Here is a 12,336-nt window from a genome sequence, read left to right on the forward strand (position 1 = left end):
TTTGTGAGCAGCCTAAAAGCAAGTAACAATTTATGCCAACCGAGCAGAAAAGAATGCTGATATTAAATTTCCTGCCTGTGGACTTCCTCAGGGAGAAGGCCTGGTAAAACACGTTTCTTGCTGTTGATCTGTTTGCAGAGCCATTCCCTCAATTAGCTCCTGGAGACATAGATAGTATAATTAAGTAACTAAAGATAACATCCCCCAAGAAACTCATTTTGAGCATCAGGGCTGAGCCTGCAGCAGAACCTTGCCTAAATTTCATATTTTATTGTCCCTGCCCACCTCTACTGGAGGTGCTAATGAATAGACGAAAAGCCAAAAGTCACATGGTACATAGAAGAATTTGAAAAGGAAGGGCTTGGATCCAACAGAAACCTGGATATTCTAGTTTGAGCATAAGCATTGTTGTACCAGGAAAAAAGCTGGGCCACACTGGCCTGAGGAGAAAACAGCAAGAAAAAAAAATTGTTTTAAAAATCTTTCAAACACAACGTAAAGGATTATGAATTATTAGGAGCTGGGAAAGAACTTAAAGATCATTTTATGGCTGTGAAAACTGAGACCCCAGAGGTATGTGACTTGCCCAAGGTCACAAGGTTTGTTAGTTGCTGAACAAGAACTAGAACCCAGATTTTCCTTATTTTCAGGCCAAGGTTTACTCACCAATCCCTCATACCTTCATTTCAATATGTTCTCTCATTCCTAAAAGACATGGTAAATTTTAAGGCTGATTGAAAGTATACATACACTCGCTATAGTCAAATGAACTAAGGCCATGTTTTTCTTTGAGGCAAACGGAAACAGGCACCGATATCACAAAGTCAGAGTTGGCAAACCCTGTGCTAAAGTCAGACACACTAGGTCGGCTTTGCAGTCAACCCTCACATTGGCATTTTCACACGGGGATGGGGAGGTACCTCTTTTGGTTTAGTTAATTCCACATCTGCCTTGCAGAGTTCAGCAGAGAGCAATTTTGCAGAGTTTAGAGAGCTGTCTCCAGCTTGGTTCACACGTAATCCGAAGCCCGTCCTGGGTAGCCAGTAAGCAAATCAGCCATGGAGACTTTTGTCTGACAAATTCAAATTACCAAATACCAACAGCACATGACTCATTGCTAGCGGCTAGCATAAGTGAGTCCTATTTATTTAATTCTCTGGACACCTATTAGCCACTGAGCTTTTATAAATATCACTCAGAAGCAGTGCCAACCATTTTTGTCGCCTGAAAACCAGCAAGCAATACTGAAGACAAAATTCAATCCCTTACTCAGGATCCTAAGGACACCAATGGGGCAGGTTCTGCAAAAGTCACTGAGCTCAAACACAGCAGGAAAGAGATATTCTTGCTCCATTTGTCATTGCTTCTTTATTGTTTGGTTTTTACATGGAGCTTCAAGAGTACCGAAGAATAACTGTAAGAGTCACCATTTCAGGAGTTGCTTTTTGTTTCTTCATCTTGTCAGGCATCTGAGAAATGGCTAGAGAATCTCCTTGTTTGCCCAGTTTCTCCAAGCCATATGGGGAGGAACACTAGTTTCAACACTGTTTCACAGAGAAGGAAGGGTACTGGGAAGCAATAGGGCTCTGCAAAACACACAAACACACACCATCGGGGTCAACATATCTAAGCCCCAAGCCAAACCTCCTAGCTTACTAGCCAGCTAACCAACCGTTTAATCCATTTTGGCCTGTTTCTTCAACGTCGTCCACCCAGGAAAACTTCAAAACTGGGGTCAAACTAGCAAAGCACCATCTCTCATCCAGATGCAGGAAGCTGAGAGTTTCTGGAGAGAAATCTTGCAGCTGTGCATCTCTTCCAATGCATGCCTTGAGTCCTAATTGGGTAACCAGCAGCCATGAATTTTTTGTTGTCCTCGTTACACCTCTTTCTCCCATTCCTTCAGGAACTACACTGAGCCTTCACTAGCCTCTGGCCCAACCTACAGATGACTTCATCTCCTACTCTACTGGGAAGATGGAGGCCATCAGCCATGGTCAAAGTCCAATTCTTCACTCTTCTACCTCCAAGCTATGCCTATTCACATCTATTCCTAACTCCAGGACTCCAGCTGGAAGTCCTACTCCTGTTAGGGGCTGGCCTTCCAACTGTGTCCTTGACCCTGACTTCACCTAGAGGCATAGGTAAGCACCACCTTCCTTTACTCAACTTCTCTCTTTACACATTCCTTTTATACAGATCATAAACTTGTTCAAAAATGGTCATTTTCCTGGGGCCGGCCCAGTGGTGCAGTGGTTAAGTTCACACGTTCCGCTTCAGAGGCCCAGGGTTCACTAGTTTGAATCCTGGGTGCACACCTACACACGGCTTGTCAAGCCATGCTGTGGCAGGCATCCCACATAAAATAGAGGAAGATGGGCACAGATGTTAGCTCAGGGCCAGCATTCCTGAGCAAAAAGAGGAACACTGGCAGTAGATGTTAGCTTAGGGCTAATCTTACTCAAAAAAATGAAAACAAAAAAATGGTCATTTTCCTCCCCAGGCCTTAACTTGTACTTCTCAGTTCTACTTGGCAGTCATCCTCTGTCTCTTTCTCTCTCTCTATCTCTCACACACACATACACACACCCCTCACACTTACTGACAGACACATGCACTCCATATAACTCAAGCATATTGAGAAAAGATACTCCCCTACCTAGCGTGGGGGAGGGGGAAATTCCTGCCTCTGCTCTTCTTTTATTCTTATGGGTGGACTAATAATAAAATTGACACAAGACCAGACTAACAGGAGAAAAACCAATTTAATGCACGCACACAGGAGATCATGGAAAAAAAATGATGCTCCGAGAGTAAACAAAGCAGGCAGTTTATGTATCTTTTCACACAAAGAAATAATAAACTCGTGAGGAATTGACAGGACAAAGAAACTCAGGTTTGGGATATGTAATTAGTGAGGCATTTAAGCAGAGTTTAGGCTTGAGGTAGTAAATTAGTAAAAGTAACAAGGGCTGTTTAAACAGGCTTCTCAGCCTTGAATTCCTTAGCTCTGGTCATAAGGATGCTGGGAGAGCACCTTTCAGTGGGAGATTTATTTCCTGCATTCAGAGAGACAAAGGAGGGTCAGAGCGCCCTTCTTATACTGGCTGCTTCTCAAGTGACTTTAATTCGAAATAATCAATATGCCATTGTGGAATATTTGGGGACAGCCTGTCCTGGGCCCCAACAGTTGCAATCACAGCACTGCATTCTACTTGTTCTGCTCTGCTTCTCTGAATAGGCTTGATTTTCCATTTCAGCCTCCTAATTTCCCACCTGCCCCTTAAATCTTAATTTCCTGGTCCATCATTTTTTTCTTCTCACTCCCTCGTGATTTTATCCACTATTACATTATCAACAACCAACTCTCTACTGGTGGATCCTAGATCTGGACCTCTTGGCCCAGACTTAACCTCCATCTTCAGAAAACCATGTTCAGTGATCTGCTTGGCATTGACTGATGTTGTCATGTTCATGGGCGTCTCAAAGTTGAACTTCTGAGGGAACTTTCTTCTAAATTTGGTCCTGTATCCTCTATCCCTTTTCCCAGCACTGATGTCATAGTAATCCATGAACCCCTAGTTTATACCACTGTATTTGGGACTGAATACATGCTTAATGTGCTGAATGATGAACTGATTAATTACTTCTAATATTATAACTTCCTATGAAATTAGTATTTGATCATGTGAACTACTAACATGACAGCCAATGCCATAGGACACGGGTTAGAAACTCCTACTGCACACATCTTCTCAAAAGGCGAAGAAGAATACTATCCACCTGGAAGCATGTTCAGCACTGTATTATAAACTTGTTTTAGAAACTAACAACAGTTAGTGACCAGACTGGAAGACCTCTGAGACCATGTTAATTTCTGCCTAACACAAGGGGAAAGTTCAACTTCCTAGCAGGCAGAAACAGTGGGGCTAAATTTACTCTGGTACAACCTGGTTTGCAATTGAGAAGTTGATGCAATTAAGAAAATATGTTTCAACATTTCTAAAGAAAGGATTAATGGGGTTACTATTTTTCTAGCCTAATGAAGGAGCTTTTCAGTTCCAGAAATACCCTACAGTCCTTCCCAAGGTCAGAATTCTGTAATTCTTCGGTTATTGTTATGCTTCAACAATTCCTCTACTTCTGTTTAATTCCTTAAGTCTCCTAGTCAAATTTTGCTTATTTCCTCTATCTCTTAAGCCTTTATTGTTTTTTGAGTAAAAGGTCCATTTACTTATCATTCAATCACGTTCGAGGCCTTTCATCTCCCACTGAGAACAGACTGTGTACATAACAAAAATCTTCAGAGTGTAATCAAGCAACAGAAAAGAAGAGTAAATTTCCTGGGTCAGCCTCACATCCTGTCAAAATCAGGATCCTATAAGCTCTGTGGGGACACTGCCCATGGTTCTAAATAGTATATGAATCTGGACAATTACAAATGTATGTTTTTGCTTCTTGCTCATACACAAGCCACACTAGGGGCTTGCCTCAAGTTGAATGGCTCCTTGTATTCAGTCCGTTTCCCAGCCCATGCTCTCATCTCATTAGAATTTCTGTATCCTCTGGTCTTGCAGAGTTCCCTTTACCTTCTTTTGTATCAGACAAAAGATGGTAATTTACGTCTAATTAACGGAACTGAGTCATAATGAGCTCTTTTCTCTTAGACAGCATTTGAATGTCCAAAATAACCAGTGAGATTGGGCTTTTTAGTCTCCCTCCAGCTTAAGGTTTTAGAACACAATGCTCTTATTCAGGCCTCCTACTTTGCATACAGTCAGAGGGCTGGAGGTTATCCACATTGTGAAATTCTTTGGCTAGTTATGCCCAGAGTGATTTAATGGCGTGCAGACAGATTTAATATTTTCTACTAAGCAGCTCTGTTGAAACAGTCAAGCTTACGATTGCATCCTTTTTTATGTCTCTTCCTTATACTTTGAAATGATATCTTTTGCCAGTTGATGAATTTGATAGCGTTCTTTATGAGATCAATTTCCTTGCAAAAGATACAAAAGGCAGGATGAAAGGCAAGTTGGATGCAGAGCACAAAAAAGCATTGCACATCTGTGTGAAGAGAAGCATGGCAAAGCATAAAGGGGTTCTCCCCACGCCACGAGAGGGACAAAGGTGGAATGAGGTAAACACAACTAGCCTGCCTGAAGAAAGCAAAAGCACATGTTCTGACAAATACACTAACTGGGCTAGAGGACTAAAAGCACCTTCTCGCTCTGTCACATGCCAGGGTATTTGAAAATGCCCTCTCTACATGCCAGCATGCCAATACAAACAGACCACAGAGTCTGAACACCACAGGCACCGTGCTCTCCTACAACGACTCCGTTTCCACACATTTGGTTTTCACTCCTGGGACTGTCTTCATCCAATCTTTTTATTACGTTCGGTTAAGAAGAAAAAAATAATTCTTCTTTCTACACCTCAAATACCTCAATACCCAAACACATATTCTTTTGAGATAATATTGTTATATTTTAAAAAGTGTGGCAAGACCATGTAACTATCATCATCTTCTGTTGAAATACATATTCTCCTTTGCTCCGATCTTGAAAACAAAACAGAAAATAATGCTGAACAAACTTTCATCATGGGAGCCCTGGGACAGAAATTATGGCTGTGTTACACAAAAGGGAAGGCAAATCCAGGCTACAGAGAATCAGATTTGTTATTCGTCTCCTCATCTTTTTTTCACCCCTCAGAGAGGGTAAAATTTAAAGTTTACAAACCCAAGTTCCTCAATAGATATACTTGATTTGTCAAAATGGAAAGATGACTCCTTGGTAACTAAGCTGCTTGGTGGAAATATTAAACTAGACAGTAAGTCAAAGAAAATTAAATACTACCTTGATTCATTAGGCTCAATGGGTGAGAAGCAACTAATTTATAAAGCTAAATTGACAAAAAATAGGTTAAAGAAAAAAGAGGCTGTTTCACATCAGATTAAAGTATAATTTTTTCTTTTTTGGGGGGAATAAGCTGCTATATAAAAAATGAACTATATTACTGAGCATGTAAACAAAAATCACAATAGGCACTCTTAAGCTACTGTCCTTCTACAACGAGACAGAAAATCTAGTATCAGAAATAAGACATACATAAGAAACCCCGAACATGCCAATGAGTTTAAAAGTTAATTTATAAATCTGACACTTGAACCACAAATTTTTCCAAACTAAATGGAAAATCATGGGGACATCTTCAAAGTAGCTCAGAGAATCCTTTCTAACCGACAGCAGAGTGAATTCAGGGCGCATGGAACCTCATAACACTGTCTTCCATCTCACAAACGTGAAGGCATGGGGACACTGACAGTCATGAGGGGTGGAAATGTCCTGGGTGCAGCTCTGTCCTAGAGGGGTCTGGGTACCTCTCAAACTAGGCAGATAGAGCAGTAAAGGTTTCCAGCGCCGAGAGCTCCCCCAGCGGTGGGGAAGTGTTCCTACAGGCCTGGGGGAGTTTTCCATGGCAGCTACCTCCCCAGCAAGTCAAGTGTTTCTAAACTGGGGGCTGTCTGTGCTAACCAAAAGACAACCAGGACACAAAGCAGTGTAAGTGAAAGACGAGCGGAAGCAGATACAGTGTGCCATGAGACAAAACATGAGTTTTATGATGGACGTCAGGTAAAGACTACAGTGCAAATTCAAAAGGAAACCAAGCTGATTTAAAATAAATTAATACATAGATTATTATATACTTAATAATTTACAAAATAACTATTCTAAAAGAGCTTTGTAAACAAATAAAAACCTACACGCCTATGACTTAGTTTTATTCATTTGTTCTTTCTCATAACTGAATGTATATGGAAAAGAAAAGAGAAAGGAACAGAGTTTGAACACAGATCAGAAGTATGTTCCCTTTACTTGCCATTCAAGCTATCTACGCTTCAGAAGACTGTTACATATTAAACAATAGCTAGAAACAAGCTGTGTAAAAGCTTTTAAATGCCAAACAAACTTTTTTGACTGTAAGCCAGATAAGGACACTACGAACTGATAACTTTCTGGAAAAAAGATTTAGGACCTCAAATAAAGGAGTCAGGAATACAATGAAAGTCCTTCCAGACAATAATTACCACGTAAACATCAAACAATATCAGTCACAACTTAGAAAGGATAACCAATTGCATACATTGCTTAACATTATAATTATATAATCTTCACATTATAGTTATTATTATAGACATCATCATTTCCAAGACGTAAGGAAATTGTTAAATGGCTATTGTGTCTCTCTCTATATAGGTAGATCTAGTTTGGCAAATCTCTTTTTCCCAAAAAGTTTCAAAAACAATTGACAGTCTACAAATAGAGTCATACTATAGCTAGCTGAAGTTATGGTTAGTTCTCTTACCAGGTCTTATTCTAAGAGATACATTGTAAGAGATTCATTCAGCAATAAATATTTATCAGGCCCATCCTACCTAAAGGTATAGTATATGAAAGGTTCCAGAAATACAGCAGGAAACAAGACAGAGCTGATTCCTGTCCTAATAGAACTCTCCACACTTCAGATCTATGTTTGGCAGAGAACCTTCAACACCCACCATCAATTGTGCTTTTATAAACTCTTTGATTATATCCTTTTAGTAAATCTTTCAGGTTTCGGTGATGAGAAAACTAAAGTGTAGTTAGCATGCTTCAAAAAATTATTGAATGCCATAGCTGTCAGTGTCTTGGAGATCAATTAGTATGGCTGCTCCTTTACTTTCTGAATATAAGCACTAATTTTCCATTTATAAACAAAACAAAACTACACGAAAACACAGAACTCTGTGGACTCCCCCCCACATGTTAATAATTGTTCTTTTAGCATCTGTTGACTAAGGTAATGCATAATGAAAAAACTACTTTGAATCCAGCATGCTTTTAAACACACGCATATCACACTAATCTCAATAACGTCTAAGGCAATTTGAAGAACAGTGGCAAATGTGTGGTGTTAACTGACATAGGGATTTGTGTACTGGGCGATAATTGTGAGGTCCCTTAAAGGAAAGAACAAAAATCTCCCCCGCCTCCTTCGTGTCACCATTGAAGAGCAACTGAAGGCCAGAAATGACTGACCCATCTTCCCAAGGTCATACCAGCGACTAGCAATGTAGTTGACTTGATAGCTGCCACCTCGGTAGACTCTACAAATATCTGCTTAGGTGCCACCCACAGCCTTCCCCCCAAAGAGGACATTTCTCCTTCACCTACAAAAGTCAAACATAATCCGTGTGTCCATTTATTAGAGTATCTTCTACTGCATTCCAGCAAACTCTTGGAAATGCTGTAATTGCTTTTCTCCTTCCTCTCTTATGGTGGATAAGAATTTAAAGAAAGCTAAAATATAACTTCGGGGTGAAAAACAAATTTTCTTTTATTGTACTGGAGAATGTTTATCTATCATGGCCTAAAAATACCCAGCAGCTAGGACAATATTTCTAACGTAACATGTATCTTTCTGGTTTGGGGAAGGAAAAAAAAAGCATCCTTTTCACTCTGCCTACAACTAGAGCACTGAGATAATAGAGATTAAGCCTTAAATTTCTACATCCAATAGAGGTAGAATCACAAGAAGACCGAAAAAGCATTTGTCTCTACAAGCTAATTCCCGATATGCTAGTCCTTTGGGCAGTTTACATTGATTTTGCATTTAATTGCATAGACTGACTTTCCCATATTTTCCAGGACAAAGTTGTAAAAATGAAAAGATCTAGATAAACTCTGATATGAAGCCAAAAGAAGAAAGTAAATTTAAGAGTACTGGTTTCTGTAATCTCTATATGATTGCAAAGAAGTTTGGGTTCTTTTTTTTTCCCTGCTGGAAATTGACATTAGGGATCATAAACCAAATTGAGAGCAGAGGTGATAAAACTGTACTTTCTCCACTTTCCCTTATTTCCCCTCACTGTTCTTCAATTTCTTTGTTAGCCAGAAGACTTTGTCCTTCAGTCTGTCTGGCAAACATTTCACAATTTTTTCAGTATGTTTTTCAAAGTGGTGAAAAAAAACCCTAATTTCTTTTACTATCAAAGCAGATAAAACAGCATTTTGACAGGAACGAAGCAATCAATTCTCATGATGAACTCAAATTATTTTTCAAAGTATAGGTTTCCCGAAGCTTCACAGAAAAAGATACTTTCAAGGCAACCTATTGATCTGCTGTTTGAAGAAGCTGCCATTGGAAAATTAATTAACAAAATACCGATGGTTGCAAGACACCCTCAAAGGGATTATGAGGAAGTGACATTAATAAAAACTTTGTTTCCTGAAGAAAAACGATAGATTCTTTCTTTCCTTTGATTAACTGAGCTATTTCAATCACTCTTTAAACAAGGCCCCCGATATTAGTTTGCTTGGCCTGCCATAACATAGCACCACAGATTGGATGGCTTAAACAACCGGAATTGATTTCCTCACAGTTCTAGAGGCTCAAGTCTGAGATCAAGGTGTTGGCAGGGCTGGTTTCTTCTGAGGCCTCTCTCCTGGACTTGTAGCTGGCCAAGTCTTCTCCCCACGTCTTCACATGGTCTTCCCTCCGGGTATGTCTGTGTCCTAATCTCTTCTTATAAAGACTCAGGTCACATTGGATTAGGACCCACCCTGATGACTTCTTTTATACTAAATTACCTGTGTAAAGACCCTCTTTCCAAATTCAGCCATGTTTTGAGGTATTGTGGGTTAGGACTTCAACGTATAAACTGGGGGGCATAAATTCAGCCCATAACATCCCCACTAACCAAAAGTTAACCCTTCATTTCCAAGGGGTTCTAGAATGTCTAATTTTCTCAGCCCAACATTGTTTCTTTTTCTCCAAGGCCAAGGAAAGAACACTGTGGGAAAGTCAGAAAAATTGTTGACCATGACACCAAACCAACAACAGTTAGTGCTAGTTGTGGTATAATCTTTGCCTTTTTTATGGAGGGAATTTTTTTGTGTGTATAAATTTGAAATGGTTATTAGAAGATGAAACATAAATAAGTCAGAAGAACAGTTGGGACACAAATATTGGTCGTCACCACTTGGAAGTCCAATGTAATTAAACTGCACTCAATCCAATTATCAAAATTCCTTCAATGGCCCTATTTCAAGAAATAGGAATAAAATATTGAACAGAAGAGTGAAAAAAGGCATGAAAATTGTAAAAGCCTCACAAAAACTAAGCAGTTGAAAATCCTAATATATAATATTGTTTTGTTAGAGACTGTATCTTTGAGGAAAGCACAGAAAGATAAAATCCATAATTCAGGCGTGGTATCAAATCACATATCTAGTATTTATTTCTAATTTTATTTACATTCCATAGAATGAATGAAGTCATAGGAGAAAGACAGAATCAGAAATCTTCACATCTATCCTCCTCGTTTCAACAGTGAAGGATGCGGTCCATTAAAAAACAATTTTCCTGACAATCAAGTAGAATCAGTCAATACTCAGGCCTACGCCACCTCCCTCATCTAAGTTATATGCCTTTTCCAAGGACGATTGATGAACTGTAATACTTTTCATATTATTGAGCAAATCACAAATGTATTAACACTGAACCCTAACCTCTGTCATTCGGAGAACTTGTTCAAAAAGACAGCAACAACAGAGTTCTTTGCCATTTCATAAGTTACCATGATTAACAGATACTGCATCAAAGTTTGGAGCAATGGGTTCTCTTCATCTTCTTTTTGCTCAAGAACACCTTTTAGTACACAGTTGACGATGTGATGAACCCCCTTTTCCAGAAAAAAAAAATATATATATATACACATAAAAATTTGGCATTTCAGGGAAATCAAATACTCCTCTAAAAAGCACTTGAGCATTAAAACTTCTGACACAGATCAAAAACAAAGCTCGTCAGAAGATGCTAAGCGGAGTTTCTTGCCCCTGACCCCTCATCTTAACTCAAAGTGTTCCCATGTCATAAAGTAATAAGCTGGGAGTTTTAACTAAGTTTTTGGACTTCAGTGAATAGATAATATAGAATTTCAAAGGTTTCTTTCTGCCCTTTACACCACTCTAATCCCATATTGAGGCCACTATGTTAGCTTTGTCTGGTGTGATTAAGATAAATATGTCTTTATCTTTTAAAGTCTAAGCAAAGTCAAAAAGAAAAGAAAACAAAACAAAACATTGGACTGTTGTCAAAAACAATAAAACATTTGACCATAAAGTTCAACTAAAACATTGTGAAAAACACTGTTAAGCCAGCCAGTTGCATGATTAATATCATTGCCTTAGTATATTCTATTTCATTCCTTTCCATATGATATATAATACTGAAAACTAAAACTCAAAACCCAGTGGTAACTTGTGCATGTCTTTGTCACAAAGAAGACCATCAGTAACCCCCAAAAGTAAATTTCAATCTCGCTTTTTAAAAAGCAAAGAACATACAAACCTACGAAATATCACAGTTCCCAGATCCATGAAGCCTTTTTGGGGGGACGTATAGGGTGAAGAGAAATGGGACAGTGTGTGAACACAGACTGCCCTCAAGACCAACTGAGCACACCCTCACAGCCCACCAAGAGCGGATCTAAATTATTCTTGGATCTGATTAAAAACTCTTAGGCTCAAATGTGCTAAGAAGTGCATAAAGTTCATCATATTTCATACTTATGAAGAAATATATCCTTCTACACTTTTGAAATATTTTCTTTTCGAAAAAACCTCCACTAGCCTGAGAAAAGTCACGACTGCTTTGGAATTCTGTTTCCTCAACTGTCGAAGAAAGAGCTTAAATAGATGATTTCTAAGGTATCTAACGACTCTAAATACTACATTTCTGTGACTTAAAGTTTTTAATGAATGAGGGTGGGGATTTATAGTTGGTCAGGCCAATTTAACTAAAAATATATTGTTTGGGAAAATAACCTTTAAAGAATTTATAACACGTTATTACATATTTTTTCCAATAATGCCTGACCATTGTTGCTTTAATAAGGTGTCTCAACTCCTATTTTTTAGTGCTTAAAGATGATTCCGAGCTCTAAAATCAGACTTCACACTCTGTCAGTTACCCAGGGACCCAGGTTTCTATCCCCTTAAATGATCGGGCCAGACTTCAGGGACCAGGGCTTTGTCATGTTAATATGCTCCATGCCCAATAAAGCTTAAGACAGCACTCAGACGTCCAATAAATGCTTGCTGAATGAATAAACAAACTTAGGAGTGACTGCCCTGCTATGTGTTAGGCATGATGAATTGAAAAAAGAATTTTCTTATGGGTTTCCACTTCTTAGGAAGCATCCAGAAGAGAGAACATAGGCACTTAAACAAGAATTACAATGTACTGTGATTAAGTTCCACAATGGAGAGTATATATGAGGTACAATAACAC

At 38.9% G+C, this 12,336-nt stretch overlaps 1 protein-coding gene across 3 annotated transcripts in view; it reads right to left on the reverse strand.

The window, feature by feature from the left end:
• CDH2 (cadherin 2) overlaps positions 1-12,336 on the reverse strand; it is a 208,212-nt gene that overhangs the window by 115,488 nt on the left and 80,388 nt on the right. Inside the window, exon 1 of one of the 3 annotated variants that reach the window (XM_070627538.1) lies at positions 921-1,101. The exons of the other annotated variants lie outside the window; for them this stretch is intronic. The gene's annotated coding sequence lies outside the window, so the exon portion shown is untranslated. Of the gene's footprint in view, positions 1-920; positions 1,102-12,336 lie in introns of those variants that run through there. 3 annotated transcript variants of the gene reach the window in all.

Source organism: Equus przewalskii, chromosome 7 (assembly GCF_037783145.1).
Source record: "Equus przewalskii isolate Varuska chromosome 7, EquPr2, whole genome shotgun sequence".
Lineage (NCBI taxonomy): Eukaryota > Metazoa > Chordata > Mammalia > Perissodactyla > Equidae > Equus > Equus przewalskii.